The sequence below is a fragment of the Polypterus senegalus genome, chromosome 16 (genome assembly GCF_016835505.1).
Source record: "Polypterus senegalus isolate Bchr_013 chromosome 16, ASM1683550v1, whole genome shotgun sequence".
NCBI lineage: Eukaryota > Metazoa > Chordata > Cladistia > Polypteriformes > Polypteridae > Polypterus > Polypterus senegalus.
The window spans coordinates 8072468-8092961 of record NC_053169.1 but is presented as its reverse complement, the minus strand read 5'-3'; positions in this window follow the sequence as shown (position 1 = coordinate 8092961).

Genomic DNA, 20494 nt, shown 5'->3' with positions numbered 1-20494 from the left:
TGTCACTCAGGGGTATCAGGTGTTAGAACATTAGAACATTAGACCACTCTAGACGAGAACAGGCCATTCAGCCCCACAAAGCTCGCCAGTCCTCTCCACTTGTTTCCTCCAAGAAAACATCAAGTCGAGTTTTGAAAGTCCCTAACGTCTTCCTGTCTACCACACTACTTGGTCGCTTATTCCAAGTGTCTATCGTTCTTTGTGTAAAGAAAAACTTCCTAATGTTTGTGCGAAATTTACCCTTAACAAGTGTCCTACTGTGTCCTCGTGTTCTTGATGAGCTCATTTTAAAGTCACCGTCTCGATCCACATTACTGATTCCCTTCATCATTTTAAACACTTCAATCAGGTCACCTCTTAATCTTCTTTTACTTAAACTGTAAAGGCTCAGCTCTTTTAATCTTCTCTCATAACTCATCCCCTGCAGCCCTGAATCAGCCTAGTCACTCTTCTCTGGACCTTCTCTTGTGCTGTTATGTCCTTTTTGTAGCCTGGAGACCCAAACTGCACACAGGACACCAGATGAGGCCTCACCAGTGTGTTATAAAGCTCCTGTGACTTGTACTGCACACACCAAGGCGCTATATAACCTGACATTCTGTGAGCCTTCTTAATGGCTTCTGAACACTGTTGGGAAGTTGATAGCTTAGAGTCCACTCCGGCTCCTAAATTCTTCTCATAAGGTGTACTTTCGATTTTCTGACCGCCCATGTTTACTTTCGATTTTCTGACCGCCCATCCTATGTGCAATTCTTTACATTTACTTTCATTAAATTTCATCTGCCCAAGCCTGTCTGCTGTCCAAGTCCTTCTGTGATGATATAACGGATTCCAAATAACAACAACAACAACAACAACATTTATTTCTATAGCACATTTTCATACAAACAGTAGCTCAAAGTGCTTTACATATTAAAGAATAGAAAAATGAAAGACATAATTATAAAAAATAAATCAACATTAACATCGAATAAGAGTAAGGTTCAATGGCCAGGGGGGACAGAAAAACAAAAAAACTCCAGACGGCTGGAGAAAAAATAAAATCTGTAGGGATTCCAGACCATGAGACCCCCTGACCAGTCCCCTCTGGGCATTCTACCTAACATAAATGAAACAGTCCTCTTTGGATTTAGGGTTCTCACGGAAAGGCTTGATGATGATGATGATGGTCACGTAGACTTCTGCCTTTTAATCCGTCCATCATTGTTGGAGCATCATGAAGCTTTGAGTAGGTGGAGGTGGCGCAGGCCACCACCACAAAGAAACCGGAAAAAGAAACAGAAAAGAGAGTAGGGGTCAGTACCGATTTTAGAGCCACCATGAATAGTTGTTATGATGAATTGAACATACAGAGTATCAGGATTAAGTTAAATTACGATTAAAATGAAGTTATAAAAAGGCCATGTTACAGTAATGTGTTTTCAGCAGTGTTTTAAAGTGCTCTACTGTATCAGCCTGGCGAATTCCTATTGGCAGGCTATTCCAGATTTTAGGTGCATAACAGCAGAAGGCCGCCTGCCCGCCTCACCACTTCTTTTAAGTTTTGTTCTTGGAATGATCTGCTAATCAACCTATCTTGGTATCATCTGCAGACTTAACCAGCCTGTTACTTTATTATTTGAAGTGAGAAAAGACAAAAAAGAAAATCAACAATTTCAGAAATGCCTGCTATTGCACAATGGGAGAAGCAAGAAGCCATGGAATTAAAGAAGGAGTTTAATGAACGTCGAGACTCGGCACCTCATTAAGCAACTGGATGGAGTGAAATTGGTTGGAATTTGAGGCCCTGACTGAGGTGGTCTTTCTGTTGGCTCCCTCACTTCACATCTCATTTCTGTTTGGGCGACACTTAAAGAAAGAAATGAAGGAATTCAGGGGAGCAAATCTCAAAAAAAAAACAAGTCAATTAAAATGAAAGGAAAATGAGTTAATTAGCATCAAATATGGGTCACCAATTAATAAAAGGGTTAGAATGAAAACCTGCAGCCTCTGTGGCCTTGGGGACCACTGATGATATTAAAAACTGGATTCAATGTAACGCATATTCATTCAATAACTATTATTAATTTTAATTTGAACTGAAATGATTTCAGCACAAGGCTGCAACGTAACAAATATGTGTAAAATGTTGAGGGGGTCCGGAGACTTTCTGGAGGCGATGTGCACTTTCCACGCCTTCTCTGACCTGTGATGGCCGCAGGTCCTCCATAGAGCGCACTTTTGTGGCCTAAAACTGAAAACCGCCCATGAAGTCAAAGCTCGAGGATGACACGGGCCCCCCTAAAATGCACAATCCCAGACAATGGCGAATCTAAGACAGGACCCTGATCCTTAATGACTTGTCTTAATGACCCGCATTTCTCTACAGAGCTTGAACCGTTAATTAAGTGCAGCCATAGCCGTCCCACACCTTTCCGCTAAGACCCCTTTCTTTATGAGCTCAAAGGCCCCTTTGTACGTTTTCCTGATCTCGTTTCCTACTCTCTCTCTCTTTTTAAATTTTTGACTTCAAGGCTCGCTTTCATTTCATTCTTTCAAGTCTTAGCTTTACCGATTTCAGCTGCTTGAATATTCAAGCAGAGAGCAGCAGTACAAATGGCTTCCTGCTGTAAACACACATGTGCCGCTTGGCACGGCTGGCTCAAGTTCAAAGGCAAGTAATTTGCAGCAATAAACACCTCACTTCATTTACTGCGCGGTGCCCATCGCCAGTTCTCAGGAGGAAGTTTAGTCAAATGCTCGTTTCTCCTCTTCATCGATCACTGGTACCCATTGGATTTTGCTGTGGCGTTTGGTTACTCTCCTTTTTTATTTTTTTCACATGGTGATAATTCTAGAATTTTCCGGCTGGGCAAGTTCCCATGCATTCTAGTTCGGTGCCCATTCATTCCTAACCCATCTGCATCCCGTTGTTTGAATTCAGATTTTGTATCCAGTCAGAAGTCATTCTAATAGTACAATGAAAACTTAAGGCTCAAAATCTAACTACTGTCTCACGCGTGGGCACCTAGGGTCTGGCAGCTGTAATGCTGCTGCCACTCCAGGGGTTGGCGCTGTGTCCTCATGTCTTTCTCCCTTCCGCCCTCTGCAGACCAGTTGATTGACAGCTAGAACACCTCTGACATCACTTCCAGTGTCCATCCACCTGGATCCGCCTCTTCCTGTCAAACAGGCCCTAAACTGGAAGCTCCGCCTTCCTGGGACAGTTCTGTTTTGAACTCGACTCTGCAATAATTGCGTGTTTTTTGAATTTTGCTGTGTAAAACAAAAGACAGGAAAGGTGTGGGGCACCTTGGGGCTCACCGCGTGTAATTGAACAATTGTGAGAAAATAAAGAGCAGGGTAAAACACAAAAATGAGTCGCTCTGAATGGCAGCTGTAAGTCAGGTTAGGGAGATGGCAGAAAACATGTGAAGGACACACAAGCAGGTTGTGCCAGATGGGGCTGATGTCTGCTTGACCAATATGGCTAACGAAGCATTCATCCATCCATTATCCAACCCACTATATCCTAACTACAAGGTCATGGGGGTCTGCTGGAGCCAATCCCAAGGCAGGAAACAAACCCCGGGCAGGGCGCCAGCCCACCACAGGGCATCAACACACACACACCAAGGACAGTTTAGAATCGCCAATGCACCAAACCTGCATGTCTTTGGACTGTGGGAGGAAACCCACGCAGGCACGGGGAGAACATGCAAACTCCACGCAGGGAGGACACAGGAAGTGAACCCAGGTCTCCTAACTGTGAGGCAGCAGCGCTACCCACTGCGCCACCGTGCTGCCCAAGTTCTAACGTTCCTTCATCAAATTTGAATTTTAATAAATAGGATGGAGGGGCTTGATGGGTGCAATGGCTGCTCTCGGCTCAGTTTTTCTAATGCGTGCTTACCGGTTGTGCAACACTCTCAGTCTTTCCCCGCCATGTTGTGGTTGAAGCAGAAACCTCGACAGCCTTTAAGAACGATCTGGATGAGATATTGGTGTAGTATATTGTGAATTAAGACTTTAAATAATGTTATGAACCAGACAACAAAGGTAAATATAGGAATAAATAAGGGGAGTGGTTAGCAACAAAGAGAAATGGTGTCTTTTGCAAAGATCTACTTTTCTGAGTTAATAATCTGCCTTGCACTGAATCATTTACGGAAGCTTCTAGAGTGAATATAGAATACTACAATTAGCGATCCGCTAAACAAGCGGGATTGATAGACAGACTGCCCTCCTCTCGTCTGTCAGGTTTCTTATAGATGTCCTCGGTCCCATAGGAGACCCCCGAAGCTCACGTGTGTGACAGATATCGAGGACCCTGATGACAATGACACCAAAACCGAAACCCAAAAGCTAACCAGTGCTTTCAAATATTAATTTAATCAACAATTAGTCACAGATTGGCAGCTGGCACGGGGGTCCATTGCTTAGCAACCAAAACAAACCGCTTGCCAGATCTGAGTGACAAGGCAGCAGATGTTACCAGCGTCAGCGCGCACTTCAGTTTAGATAGATAGATAGATAGATAGATAGATAGATATGAAAGGCACTATATAATAGATAGATAGATAGATAGATATGAAAGGCACTATATGATAGATAGATATGAAAGGCACTATATAATAGATAGATAGATAGATAGATATGAAAGGCACTATATGATAGATAGATAGATAGATAGATAGATATGAAAGGCACTATATAATAGATAGATAGATAGAAAGATAGATAGATAGATAGATAGATAGATAGATAGATTTGAAAGGTACTATATGATAGATAGATAGATAGATAGGTAGATAGATATGAAAGGCACTATATGATAGATAGATAGATAGATAGATAGATAGATAGATAGATAGATACTTTATTAATCCCAAGGGGACATTCACATTAAAAACATATGAGTCATATAAGAATACCTGCATGTAAGCCAGCAAAGCGCAGACCTGTTGTTCTTCTCCAAGAAGCAAACCCGGGTCTCCTAACTGCAAGGCAGCAGCGCTACCCACTGCGCCACTGTGCCGCCCTTGATTTTGTATTCATATTATCAATTAGTTAATTAGTTATTATGAGAAACAAAGAGATTTGATATTTGAGAAATATTATCCAAGTGCAAGTGGTTCCTCTGCCTCAGTATATGAGAAAGTCGAGGGGTGCGCACACCCGGTTTGATTTCAACCTGCTGTTTTTCAGAACACAGGCTGGCCCCCTAAAACCATTTTCTGCCTCCGACTCTTTTCTATTACAACATCCTTATCTCTTGTTGAACTCTTTCAGTCACGGTGGTCTTCCAGGTGGCAACAATAAAACAGAAGCACCAAATGACGTCAAACAGAGATAGCAAGTGGCTTCTATTTCAGGACTGAACTTGAACTGGCACTCTTAAAGTGTCACTTCAGCTGAATGTCACTGATAAGTGGCGTCAGCAGACCCCAAGGTCCAAGGGAAGGGCTGCAAGGCAACATGACAGCCAATCAAGGCTGGGCGCCCATCGTTTTTATTTATGGAACCATATCTGGAATGGAAAGACGGATTCCGGGGCACAGAGCCTCAAGTTGCACAAATCAGTCGAGGGACTTACGCAAAGTAACAGGCCTGTGACAACGAAGGCAAAGTAAAGCCAAGCCAGCATGGCACACAGGGGGCAGACACTTTTTAGAAGTGTTTACGTAAGCATTCAGATGAGGGCAGGGCACCAACACCCAAAGCTCTCCTTACTCACCTCCTTAATTACTTTAATGTCTGAGAGGTTTGGCTACTCCAGTGCTGGCACAACCCACACATGGGCCTGGGAGTGGGTAAACCAAAAAAGGGCCAAACTGCAGCTGTGCCCCTGTGTCCCGCAGGCGGCGGAAGTGCATCAAACATTTCAAGAGACTTTAGCAAAGTGTGTAATGTAATACTTGTTTCATTTACGTAAAGCAAAAACGTTCTCAAATATCCATGTATTACCATTTGAGCGTCAAGCGGAAAATTGGGATTGTCTCGAAAACTGGTCGTTTTTCAAAAAAATGCAAAGTGACAAAAAATGCATAGAATGTGGTGCTTTACCATAATATGATGTGAAATTATCAAGATTTTAATATTTTTAGGGAAACATTTCAGGTAAAGTACCACTTCCAGTTAGCAGAAATTGTACAAAAGTTGATAGTAATCGTTGTGTTGTACCGAATACAGTGGTACCTCGGTATACGTCCTTAATCCGTTCCTGATCCTTTGACTTATACCAAACAGGACGCATACCAAACGAATTTTTCCCATAAGAAATAAAGGGAAAATGATTAATCCGTTCCCATGAAAAAAAAACTATTGTTATTGCCATATTATACATTGATGGGGTTGCATAAAATAATTTAAACACTGCTTAATACTAACATATATAAATAAAAAAACAATTTGATGAAATAAATGAAAATTTAACCTCACTTTTCTTTTTAATAACGTGTTTGTCTTTCACAATCGTAGATACCGTCGTTCTCGGCATACGGTATGCAGCAGCCAAGTCCCGAATACGCACACCACCTTCATACTTTTCAACAATCAATTGAAATTTACGTGAAAAAACAGAAAATCACATGAAAATTCACCGAGAGTTCTAGCGCGGGTTGTTCACTGAATGCTAGCAACTCGTGGGCAGTCGTGGCTTTGTCTCGAGAGAGGAAAACAAGGGTAGCACACACACGGTGTTCTAGCGCACAAGTCATATTCCAAATAAAGGTCGTATACCAAGCAAAAGTATTAACGTTCAAACAGGACGTATACCAAGTTGGACTTATTCCAAAGTGGACGTATACCGAGGTACCACTGTACTTGTTGTGGTCCCCGGCCAGGAGGACGAGAGGAGGGCTTGTGCCTCCTCCAGACCACGAGGGGGCGTACGTCCTGGTTATGTTGGGGGCCTCGGGTAGGGGGCTTGGAAGCCCAGCCCTGTAGGGACACGCGGCCACCGCCAGGCGGCGCCCCGATGCCGGTTTATCTTGTGTGGTCCTCGGCCGGGGATGGAGCCCGGCCGGGGCGCCTTGGAGGACCAGAGGAGGGCGTGCCTCCTCCAGACCGAGAGGGGCGTCCGTCCTGGTTATGTTGGGGGCCTCGGGTAGGGGGCTTGGAAGCCCAGCCCTGTAGTGACCCGTGGCCACTGCCAGGCGGCGCCCCAGTGCCTATTTATCCAGGGAGTCCTGGGGGGAAGACAACAGGGGACACCCGGACGGCTTCCGGGTGCGCAGCCGACACTTCCGCCACACAAGGGCGTTTCTGCGGAGGAGTGCCGGGGAGCAGCTGGAGCCCATCCGGGTTCCCATAAAAGGGGCCGCCTCCCTCCAGTCATTGGTGGATGTCAGGAGGTAGCGAGACAGAGCTGGGGAGAGGATTGGAGGCGGCCAGGAAGAGAAGGCACAGTGACTGTGAGCCCTGGACTTTGGGGGAATCGGTGCAAGAGGCACTGGGATTGATGCACGAATTATTATTGTAAATATTGTAAATAAACAGTGTGTTGGGTGAACTTAAGATGTCCGTCTGTGTGTGTCCGGGCCAGCGTTCACATTGTATACAAAATTTGGTTGACCGAAGTGAAAGCGACACAGACAAACACACAGAGATAATTACAAAAATGGTATATTTGGACTCAGGGATATCTACAACGTCGAGATTCATCAAATCTGTGAAATGAAATTTTTGGAGGATTCCAATACTTTGCCTATACTTCATATATGAGAAAGTCAGGGAGGTCTAAAATGTCGAGATTCATCAAAATTGAGAGGTTGAATTTTTGAACAATTCCAATACTTTCTCTATACTTCATTTATGAGAAAGTCAGGGAGGTCTAAAATGTCGAGATTCATCAAAATTGAGAGGTTGAATTTTTGGATGATTCCAATACGTTCTCTATATGAGAAAGTAACAAGGAGAAGGATAGGATTCCAAACTCAGACCTCGGGGACTAGAATTTCCGGAGCCCAGCATCATTAAAAGTTAGTCCAATTACCTTTTAAAGAAATACATAAGCTAACACAATGATTATTTTGTTAAAGTACAATCACCGCAGCAAGGTCACATGTTTCCTATTTTGTGTTTTGCTCCACACCTTCCGGTAGCTGCAGCCAGATACTCTTGCCACGGTTGACAGGAAACGCGTTACCGCCATACAGAGCGGGTGAGTCCATTAGGCGACACAGGAAGTTGCCTATGGTGTCGTCATCTGAGGGCACACATTCTGGACACCGAGGACTACCTGCACCCAGTTTGTAATAATATGATGATAATGTCCGTGATATTTATGCAAAGGGGCACTGTTTGTCTTTCTGAAGGCATGCATGCTCTGGACACAGATCGGGAAACTATGACTTCCCCACCCGCTAATCAACTATGGTGATAGCGAGTTGGCACTGTTACCCACTGGGCCCAGTTAAGAAAGTAAAATTTGCAGGCACCATACTCCTAGGGGCCTATGCTCCTTACAGCCCATGGCATATGAACAAAGGGGTGCCATTCGTGCTATTGTACGGATACACCCTCCAGACATAGAGCCCCCCCAAGGGGGACCCGATCGCCACAGATCGTCAAAGTCTACCAATACCGACTACCTGCTCTGTGGATAACGAGGGGAGACATCCATCAATCTTGCCAAATTGACTTTAAGTGGCACTGCCTCCATGCTCAAAATCGTGAAGAGTTCGCTTCGATTACGATTATGATTAGGGTTGGGTTTAGGGTTACCTGACTCAAAGAGACATCAAACGAGCTTCTGTGGACGTCACGTGTTTCCGGTGTAGCCTGGAACTCCACAGTTTACAGTATCTGCTGCCAGACCCCTCTCCATAAGTGGGAAAAACGCAGGAACTTCGCGGCCAAAAGTGGTTTTGTTAAACTTTTACCAGTCAGCTCTTGTCGGTGGTGTCGATCACGCGAAGAAGCGCTTGCGCAGATTTTGAATGTCGGTCCCTTTTATAGGTAGGATGTAATGTTAGGAATTTTTATAACATTTGTGAGGATACTGATGGGTCCGGCAACGAGAGGGGAGTCAAAAAAAGGAAAAACGAAAACCTGGGTGGTAAGGTTATGAAATAGCTGAAGGTGGCAGCCTGATAAATAATCTAAAGGATGAACAGCGTGACTTTTTCCGAAGCGCCGGGCAGCTACAATCCCCACCTCTTCACACAAACAGGTGTTAAGCGAGAATTTAAAACCTGCCTCGCCGGAATGCGCTAATCCCTCAATGGCTTGATTGCTGATTTCTTTGCGGTGTTATTTGGCTTTTCTGCCGATAATGACACTCGCAGCTGCGGGAAAATGTGACCCCATAGCTCCACTTAAATGTAAATCCAAACAAAGCGAACTCACTTTGAAACCAAATCCTAGCACTGCCGTGTTTTTTGTTGGGCAATCAAGACTGACAGGTTTCTCATTATTGTCTTTATTCTCTATGGTTTGGTGTTTTATTTCTGCCTTGAGCCTGTAATTAAACACGAAATCTCAAGTTTAGGCTTTAAAGGGGACTGGGAAACAAAAGCAAAGAATCCGTCCTGAATTTTAATGTAAAGTTGATAAAATAACGAAGTAATGGTGCCAGAGGCTACAACTCGCAAAAAAAAAAAAAGTGAACCGAGTCAGACATTTGCACGAACGGCCTGTTGGAGTCTGAACGGCACAGCGAGAGCGGAAACGAGACGCAGCACAGCTGATGACACGAAGCGCCGCTATGTTAGCGAATCGGACAGCCCGGCCGTTTGACGAGATCTGATTGGCTCCACAGCCCTATGAGGCGTCATCGCTGAAACCTTTGGGATTTCAGAAAGATTCTTACAATGTGAGCAGAAGGCAAGTTTGAGGTTTTAAAAATGAATCAAATGGCCGTCCGTGCACTGGTCAGTCAGAAAATATGCCTAATTCAGAAGAACGCTGTCGGTTTGCTCGGACGAATCGCTTCAATATTCTGGTTTATAGGGTTATTATGGCCACGCGTATTTGAACGTGCTAATCAAAACGAAACACGTTATTAAAGCAGACACACATCGGGAAACGACATGAAAACGCATATCGCCAGGTATGAATCGCACCGAGTTTGATAAAAACAACCGAGCAATGCAGACAGGTGGGAATCCGCTGACAAGGTGAAGAGAGGCCGCAACCAAATGAAAAGTACGGCATTCAGCTGTCCTTACGAAGTAATCGTTAGGGCAGCTGGCATAGTGGACTGGTGTCGTTAACTTGGCATGATGGCACAGAAGAGACACCAGGGCGGGGAGCTGCTTTAAAATTGTGCCACGAGGTGTACCCATGAGATATCTATCTATCTATCTATCTATCTATCTATCTATCTATCTATCTATCTATTATATAGTGCATTTCATATCTATCTATCTATCTATCTATCTATCTATCTATCTATCTATCTATCTATCTATCTATCTATCTATCTATCTATCTATCTATCTATCTATCTATCTATCTATCTATCCTGAGCACTACCTTACAGATCTAACTCTGACATAATTGGAGATAGCTGTAGTAATAAAAGACCCATCTTACAAAATGCATTTCAAATCCATCTTTGAAGTACGTGGATATAGAAATAGTAATTAAAGATCCATCGTATGCAGTTCCTTTTGGTGTTTTCTGCAAATTAGTTGGGTATACTGTAATTATGGTAATGAAAGGTATGACTTGTATAGTGCATTTCAAAGCTCTCTGTAGCTACAGAAGTAAAAGGCTGAGGAACTTCTTATTGACTTTCACTGCACATAAGAGTCTTCACGCCCCGTTACTTCTCAGGGAGTGGATTTGAAAGTGGCACATTGGTACACGTATTTATGGGTCCACATCAATGACAGGTTGGACTGGTCTCGTAACACAGAGGAACTAGAGAAGGAAGAGCAAGACAGGCTCTTGTTCCTTAGGAGACTTTAATGTGAGAGGTGACATCCTTTACATCTCTACAACTCTGTGATGGCCAGTGTGGAGTGCTGGGTCAGTATCTATTTATGCCTTTCCCACCTATCTTTCATATAGTGCCTTATCTATCTATCTATCTATCTATCTATCTATCTATCTATCTATCTATCTATCTATCTATCTATCTATCTATCTATCTATCTATCTATCTATCTATCTATCCTATATAGTGCTTTATCTATCTATCTATCTATCTATCTATCTATCTGTCATATAGTGTCTTCTATCTATCTATCTATCTATCTATCTATCTATCTATCTATCTATCTATCTATCTATCTATCTATCTGTCTGTCTGTCTGTCTGTCTGTCTGTCTGTCTGTCTCTCCTGTATAGTGTCTTACAGATCTAACTCTGACATAGTTAGAGATAACCATAGTAATTAAAGTCCAACTTTATAGATTACCTTTCAAATCCATCTTTGACGTACGTGGATATAGAAATAGTAATCAAAGATTTTTCTTATAAAGTGACTTTCCAATCTGCTGCGCTCTCTCTTGCTCATGTTAAAGTTTGCTGCTTTTGTGAGATTTTGACACACGGCCGCTGTTTTGCACTCGCTTTGCTGTTGTGCTATGTATGTGAATCCTTTCCAGGTTAACATGCTGACATGTCTCTTGATGGTCCGACGTGTCAGTAAGGTTTGCACTGCACTCCCTGTACGTGGCACTGTCACCACTACGACTACAACTACAGCCACTGAGGGATTAGGTGGGTTTAAATCTGGACGGACGGACGGTGACCATTGTGCCCTCTGGTATGTATTGGCTTGTAGAGCACCACCTAGTGGTCACACTAGTTAATGCTGCTAGATTTCTAATGATATACCCTGTCAAGTCATTTTCTAACTTGCTTAATCCACACCAGGTTTTATGGGGTGGTGGAGCCTTTCCCAGCCCTTAGTGGTCCAAGGCAGGAGCAAATCCTGAATAGGATACCAGTCCATCGCAGGGTACACACACACACCACTCAAACCAATTTAGCATCTCCAGTTCACCAAACCTGCATGTCTTTGGACAGTGGAAGGACACAGAATCACCTGGAGGAAACCCACCAGACACGAGGAGACCATGCAAACTCCACACAGGAAGCGCCCAGGACTTGAACCCCAGTGCGTTCTTTAAAATTCAAAAGAAAACCCTTCTCTTTAGAACACAGTTTCACATGGCAAATACAACTGCAGCACGTTTGTGAAGAAAAAACTTCGACCTTACAAAAAAATACCAAGCTTATCCTTTAAGTCCACTCACTGGTCAATGAACCGTAATGACAGCGGGTCGATGGGATGACCCGGACGCAGTATACAAACTCTGAAAAGTCCAAAGCTGATCTCGCATTAACCTCTGGGAGAAAACACAAACAAGACGGGAGGATTTCAATTCCGTGTGCCGGCCGTTTTCTCCACAGTGTAATTAACCAACCTGCACAATCCATTACTGGCCTGTTAAATCATGTCAGCCGAGAGACGCGCGCCCGGGCTGGGTGTACCTGTTATTCATGAACGGGCCTTTCCAGGGGTTTCCTATTTAAATTAATCACTGGACTTCTGGAAAGATCAAAGCAGATGCAGCAAAGCGTACCGAGGGTGAGTTATGTGCTCCTAATGCGGCACACGGCGGACTTGGGGAAATTCAGCACAGATGTGGGGGCTTTTCAGAAATGAGAGCTGAAAAAGAGCAAAGCGCTGCACAAGGAGTGTGAGCCTGCGTTGGTGAGTGAGTGTGAGCCTGCGTAGGTGTGTGAGTGTGTGTGTGTGTGTGAGTGTGAGTGTGTGTGTAAGTGTGTGAGTGTGTGTGCGTGAGTGTGTGTGTAAGTGTGTGTGTGTGTGTGTGTGGTGTGTGTGTGTGTGTGAGTGTGTGTGTGTGGTGAGTGTGTGTGTGTGAGTGTGTGTGCGTGAGTGTGTGCGTGTGTGTGAATGTGTGTCGTGAGTGTGTGTGAGTGTGTTGCGTGAGTGAGTGTGTGTGACGTGTGTGTGCGTGAGTGTGTGTGTGTGTGTGCGTGAGTGTGTGTGTGCGTGAGTATGTGCGAGCATGTCAGCTGGGTGTGCTCTTGGTGTGCAGATACACTGCAGATACACACTGGATGGTTTACCATTATTGGGAATTGTTACTTATGACTAATAGAACTATTTTTCATTACAGTGAGTAATTAACCTTAGTAAAAAAGAGTAAAATTTAATAAATTGAAAGTAAATTTCATGGGCGGCACGGTTGCAGTGGGTAGCACTGCTGCCTCACAGTTAGGAGACCAGGGTTGCGTGGAGTTTGCTTGTTCTCCCCGTGTCTGCGTGGGTTTCCTCCCACAGTCCAAAGATAAGCAGTTTAGGTGCATTGGCGATTCTAAATTGTGGTGGGTGTGTGGACTGGCACCCTGCCTGGGGTTGGTTTCCTGCCTTGTGCCCTGTGTTGGCTGGGATTGGCTCCAGCAGACCCCCGTGATCCTGTAGTTAGAATATAGTGGGTTGGGTGATAGATGGATAGATGGATTACATTTCATGTTGTGATAGACGTATTTGTTGCGTAATACGATTTCTTTCTGTTTGGCTTTGAAATTAACACGCAAATACTTTTTAAACTTACGCTTTTACTATAAAACTTCAGCAAAAAAAAATTATTGAATTACATTTTCGTCAAAATCGCACTGAATTTTGATTCCTTGTTTGGACTTTCATCGTGACAATGTGACGTATAACTGCCCGTGAGTGAATTTTGTTTCTTTCTCTCTATTAAATAAAACGACTTTTTCGAACGTTTGTCCCTGTGATTTGTTAATTGTCTTTGTAAAAGCTATTCTAACGGGAAACTGTTAACGTTTTAATACGAATGGTATATCAAGATCTCCATTGGTGTCTAACGTTATCCCTTGAAGATGTACTTCATTACCTTTCTTGGATCCGTCCTTCTTTCAACAGTAATTCGGGTGGTGGAAGACCAGATGGTGTTAACGGTTGTCGATATTCTTCGTGATATTGTATGCTGATGTTTTCATCTTCCGCACCATCACCACCAACTGTTTCAGCAGAGTCTATTGATGCGCATTTAATCAATTTGCCGTGTAACCTATCGATATTTTTCGCATTAATTCGTTTGACTTCCTCGTTTCTCGGTGCTAGGATTGCCCGTGTACTCATGTCTTCTGTTGATAACCCTTCAGGATGAAATTCTTCAATAAGATTTGGACATAAAACGTTAAAATGTATAAGAGCGGAGAGAACAAGAACTGTGTCTGACAAAAGCATTCACACCAATGAGAGGTGAGAGGGTCGTGGGCGTGGTTAAATATGGTCGAGAGGAGGGCGGGACTTGAAACAATCTCGTCAAAAAAGTCTCGTCTTGTCGCAGGATTTTTTTCATAGAATAGAGAGATGTTTGTCTGGTGTACTGAAGTAGACTAACAAGGATTTCAGAAATTTCAAAGGCATTTATTGACAGTGACATGAAGTTTATTTGCTGTGCTGGCCCTTCTTTCTTGTTCAAGGCCTGTGCAATTCGCCCTGGCAGGCTGGCAATCAACTTCTGGGCCCAACTGATGACAGAATCAGAATTTGAGGTTTTGTGTTTATCTGCCTGGCACCCTGCCCGGGTTTGTTTCCTGCCTTGCACCCTGTGTTGGCTGGCATTGGCTCCAGCAGACCCCCATGCCCCTGTAGTTAGGATATAGAGGGTTGGATGATGGATGGTTAAATGAGTTGTTTATCTCCCTAGAAATTCTTATCGGTGTCACGTTTCTGTTTATTTTCGTTATTGCCTCATAAATTTCAACTGCTGTGTCTGATGCCGTCACAGAAGGACAGTCGGAAAATTATTTTTGAAGCATCTGTGGGTAAAAATCAGAGAATTTGACTTTTTTTCATTCATGAGTGATATTTTTATGAACCCTGCTGCTTACACGCGAATTGCCGTGAGCCTTTTGGCCAATAATCTCGCACCTAAAAATGTGCCACCTGGGGCAGATTGCCCCCTCTGCCCGACCCTAGCTCCACCACTGCATTTACGACAGCCTGCTTTAATGATAAAATAAACTGAGATGTCAAGATTAAAGTGGAAATTTCCACTATAATCAGAAAAACCTTTTCACCATGTCCTTCACCATTCAAACATCTAGTCCCACCCGCCCAGTCTGCTATCACACAGTCATCTCACTCCACCCAACCTGCTGCCACTCATATATAGCCCCACTTAGCCTTTTGCCACTTAAACCAATAGTCCCGCCCTACATGCTGCCACTCATATATTTAGCCCCACCTTGTATGCTGCCACCTAAACATCTAGACCCATCCAGTCTGCTATCACGCAATCATCTCACCTTACCCCACATGCTGGCACTCAAACATGTATTCCCACCCAGCCTGTTGCCACTCAGACCAATAGCCCCACCTTCCCTGCTGCCACTCATACATCTAGCCCCACCCAGCCTTTTGTCAATCATACTTCTAAGCTCACTCATCCTGTTGATACTTCATACCGTATCTAGCCCTTCCCGGCCCACCGTCACTCAAATATCTAGCCCTGTCCAAATTGCTACCACTCATACATCTAGTCCCACCCAACATGCTTCCACTCATCTATATAGCCCCACCCATTCTGGTGCCACTTAGACATCTAACCCCACTCATTCTGCTAATTCTGAATGTCTAGCTCTGGTCTGCCAGCTACCCCTCAAACATCTCATCCCACCCAACATGTGGCCAGTTAAACTTCTCTGCACACCAAACCATCTGCCACTCATAATCTAGCCCGGCCCTATGCATTGCCACTCAAACACATAGTCCTGCCCCAATGCCTAGCCCCGCCCAGCTTTCTGCTATAAGCATCTAGCCCCGCCCAGCCTCCTGTCACGCACTCCTCTTGCTCCGCCCAGCCCATGAAGCACACAGCCTTCTACCAGCTCATTGCCATCTGCTACAACGCAGTCATTTATAACACCATTAAACGCTTTTTAAAAACAAAATTTTGGGAAGCATCCACAATTTTTATTTTCAAATTTTTCAGGATTTTTTTTTTTTAAGGGGGTCCCAGGCCTTGCATACCACCACCATCTGATCCACAGAGGGCATCTCTAAAGAAAGCAATGAAAGAACACGTCATGAGAATAGAGTAAGGGACTGAAATAAAGAGCTTGGCATGGCTTGGCGTGTGGTGGCACACCTCATATACGCTCATTGGAGTTTGCATTTTCTCTTTTTATTTCCCAGGGTGGCAAGACAGCTGAGAAATGAAACTATTTCAAGGTCAGTGATTACGAATATGATGTTATTTTTGACTTTTGATTCTTTAATAGGTGTCTAGCCCACTCCTCATGGACCTCTATCAGTGGGTGACGAATGACAAATATTCTAGAATATTTAGACGCTAAACATTTAAACTGAAGCACATATTTCAAATATTTGGCACAGCTACCCTTGTATATTGTGTCCATCCACCTTGTGAAGTAAATCATTACATTTCTTATGAACTTTCGGGGGGCTCACACTAATTCAGACTCTCCCCCCGCCCCTCATTCGTTCACCAGTAAATATTTATGTGCCGTCCATTCCAATGGATTTACGATAAAACGTGTTTAAAGGTTCAAGGTTTTCACTGACCCGTCACCTGCACTTGACAAGCAGGTCAATGAATGTTGTAACCGGAGACCACGGGTACCAAAAGAGGAAATGGCTGTGAAATAATCTCTCTTACATATGGGGTCTCGGGAGAGAAGGGCTGCGGAAAGTTGGCCTGGTACAGACTGGCTTCCTGAACGACGTGAAAGAGGTAACCTGCTATGTTTATAAAGTCGTTAGCTCCATTTGTGGGAAAAAGTCAAGGAATCAGATCCTCGGGGGGCAGCTTTACCTACAAATAAGGCTCAGCAGAGGTGGGAACGTTTACTGCAACTGGGAGATCCCCTCATGTTGGTAATTCTCGCTCGGTATATGGCGCGTCATGCTGAGGCCGACCCAGAGTTAAATCTTTTAGGGAAAAAAGTTTGTGCTGATGGCCCAGCGGTAGATGGGCATCCTATCTTGTGGTGGTCCCTGCTTTGCTGTCAATGCTGCTTCAGCTCCAGGCTCTTACGTCAGCATACGGCGCCTTCAGAAACTCTACAGACTCACTTAACGCTTTTATACGTTGTGTGGTGTTGCAGCTTTCAGCTCAAATTATTTAAATTTCCACATGATACCCCCAGAATGACAAAGTGAAAACGGGATTTTTAGAAATTTGTGGACATTTCTAAAAGTTAAAGACTGAAATATTCCATGGACACAAGTATACAGACCCCTCTACTCAGTATACTTCATTCATGCAGCCATGCGGGTCTTCTCAAGCTTTGTCAGGGTGGGTGGCTGTTTTCAGGTTTCTCCAGAGATGTTCATTTGGGTTTAAGGCTAGCCTATGGCTGGGCCACTCAAGGACATTCCCAGAGTGGTCCCTAAGCCGCCAAAGGACATTCCCAGAGTGGTCCCTAAGCCATTTAAGGACATTGCCCGAGTGGTCCCTAAGCCACTCAAGAACATTCCCAGAGCGGTCCCTAAGCCATCCAAGGACATTGCCCGAGTGGTCCCTAAGCCACTCAAGGACATTCCCAGAGTGGTCCCTAAGCCATTTAAGGACATTCCCAGAGTGGTCCCTAAGCCATCCAAGGACATTCCCTGAGTGGTCCGTAAGCCACCCAAGGACTTTCCCAGAGTGGTCCCTAAGCCACCCAAGGGTTTTCCCAGAATGGTCCTTAAGCCACCCAAAGACATTAGAATTAGAATTAGAATTAGAACAATCTAGACGAGAACAGGCCATTCAGCCCAACAAAGCTCGCCAGTCCTATCCACTTGCTTCCTCCAAGAAAACATCAAGTCGAGTTTTGAAAGTCCCTAACGTCTTACTGTCTACCACACTACTTGGTAACTTATTCCAAGTGTCTATCGTTCTTTGTGTAAAGAAAAACTTCCTAATGTTTGTGCGAAATTTACCCTTAACAAGTTTCCAACTGTGTCCCCGTGTTCTTGATGAGCTCATTTTAAAATACAAGTCTCGATCCACTGTACTAATTCCCTTCATAATTTTAAACACTTCAATCATGTCACCTCTTAATCTTCTTTTGCTTAAACTGTAAAGGCTCAGCTCTTTTAATCTTTCCTCATAATTCAACCCCTGTAGACCTGGAATCAGCCTAGTCGCTCTTCTCTGGACCTTTTCTAGTGCTGCTATGTCCTTTTGTAGCCTGGAGACCAAAACTGCACACAGTACTCAAGATGAGGCCTCACCAGTGCATTATAAAGGTTGAGCATAACCTCCTTGGACTTGTACTCCACAGATCGTGCTATATAACCTAACATTCTGTTAGCCTTCTTAATGGCTTCTGAACACTGTTTGGAAGTTGATAGCTTGGAGTCCACTATGACTCCTAAATCCTTCTCATAAGGTGTACTCTCGATTTTTCGACCGCCCATTGTGTATTCAAACCTAATATTTTTACTTCCTATGTGTAATACTTTACATTTACTGACATTAAATTTCATCTGCCACAAATCTGCCCAAGCCTGTATGCTATCCAAGTCCTTCTGTAATGATATAACGGATTCCAAATTATCTGCTAATCCACCTATCTTGGTATCATCTGCAAACTTAACCAGCTTGTTACTTATATTCCTATCTAAATCATTTATATATATTAAAAATAGCAGCGGCCCTAGCACTGACCCCTGTGGAACACCACTCTTAACATCGCCAGTTCTGATGAGGTTCCTCGCACCATCACCCTCTGCTTCCTGTGTCTGAGCCAATTCTGCACCCATCTAAAAACATCACCCTGAATTCCCACTTCTTTTAACTTGATGCCCAACCTCTCATGTGGCACCTTATCAAATGCTTTCTGAAAGTCCAGATAAATAATATCATAAGCTCCACTTTGATCGTATCCTTTTGTTGCCTCCTCATAGAATTCCAACATGTTAGTAAAACACGACCTCCCCCTTCTGAACCCATGCTGACTGTTCAGAATAACTCCTGTCCTTGTCATGTGTTGCTCAATCTTATCCTTAATAATTCCTTCCATTAATTTTCCTGTGATGCTTGTTAAGCTTACTGGCCTATAGTTGCTTGGATCTGCCCTGTCACCCTTTTTATATAATGGGATGATATTTGCCATTTTCCAGTCCTTTGGAATCTCTCCAGTGCACAGTGACTTCCTAAAAATATGTGTCAAGGGTTTATATATGTACTCACTAGCCTCCTTAAGAACACGAGGATAAATATTATCTGGGCCTGGTGATTTGTTTGATTTCATCTTATTTAATCTGAGCAGCACTTCTCCCTCTACAATTTCCAAATCCCTCAGTACCTCCTTAGTAGTTGTGTTTACCTCTGGCAGGTTATCCACTTGCTCACTTGTAAACACCTCAGAAAAATGTAAGTTTAGGGCATCTGCTATTTCATTGTCTGTATCTTTTAATTCCCTTTACTATTCCTGATGAACTTGACCTCCTCCTTAACTGTTCTTTTACTACTAAAATACTGAAAGAATCTCTTGGGGTCTTCTTTCGCCTTATCTGCTATATTCCTCTCCAACTGTCTTTTAGCCTCTCTGATATCCTTCTTAATGGTTGCCCTCATTTTCTCATACGCTACGGTTCTCTTTGCAGTCATTAGTCTTATATGCCTTATACAGCAGTTTTTTCCTTTGCAACTTCTTTTTTAAATCTTTATTAATCCATCGTGGAGATTTTTTAGTTTCCTATTACTTCCAAATTTAGGTATGTATCTGTCCTGCATTACATGTAAAACATTTTAAACCTGTTCCACTGCTCCTCGACTGTCTCCACATTTAAAAGCTTATCCCAGTCTATCCTACTTAGACTTTGTCGCATCTGCTCAAAATTAGCCCTACTAAAGTTCAACTTAACAATTTTAGTCTTTGCATCTGTACTCTTACAAAATACTGAGAATTGTATTACATTATGGTCACTTGACCCTAGTGGTTCAATCACCTCTACACCCTCAATTCTATCCTGATTATTACAGAATACTAAATCCAGATAGGCTTCACCCCTTGTTGGTGCTTTAACATGCTGTGTTAAAAACAGTCGCGATTACTTCTAAAACTCCTGCTCTTGTGCTCCTCCATCTGTAAGGTTATCCCAGTTAATATTTGGATAATTAAAGTCCCCATGACTATAATATCCCCTGTAAACTTGCCTTTTGATATTACTAAAAGATGTGTGTTGAAATTACTGTCTGAATTGGGTGGTCTATAACACACTCCTAAAATGAGACCTTTTCCCTAATATTTTCCAGGCGAAGCCACATGTCCTCACTAAGATGGGGCTCATCATCCAACTGAAGATGACTTACATTTAATTCCTGTTTGGCATAAACAGCAACCCCACCTCCTTTTCTGTTCTGTCTATCCTTCCTAAAAATGTGTATCCCTCTATGTTACACTCATCCCCATCTTTGTTATTTAGCCAGGTTTCCGTTATTGCTATAATATCATAATTGTGCTCTGCTACATACAACTCCAACTCACTTACCTTATTTTTGATACTTCTAGCATTAAGGCAAGCTATTTTTAATGTGTT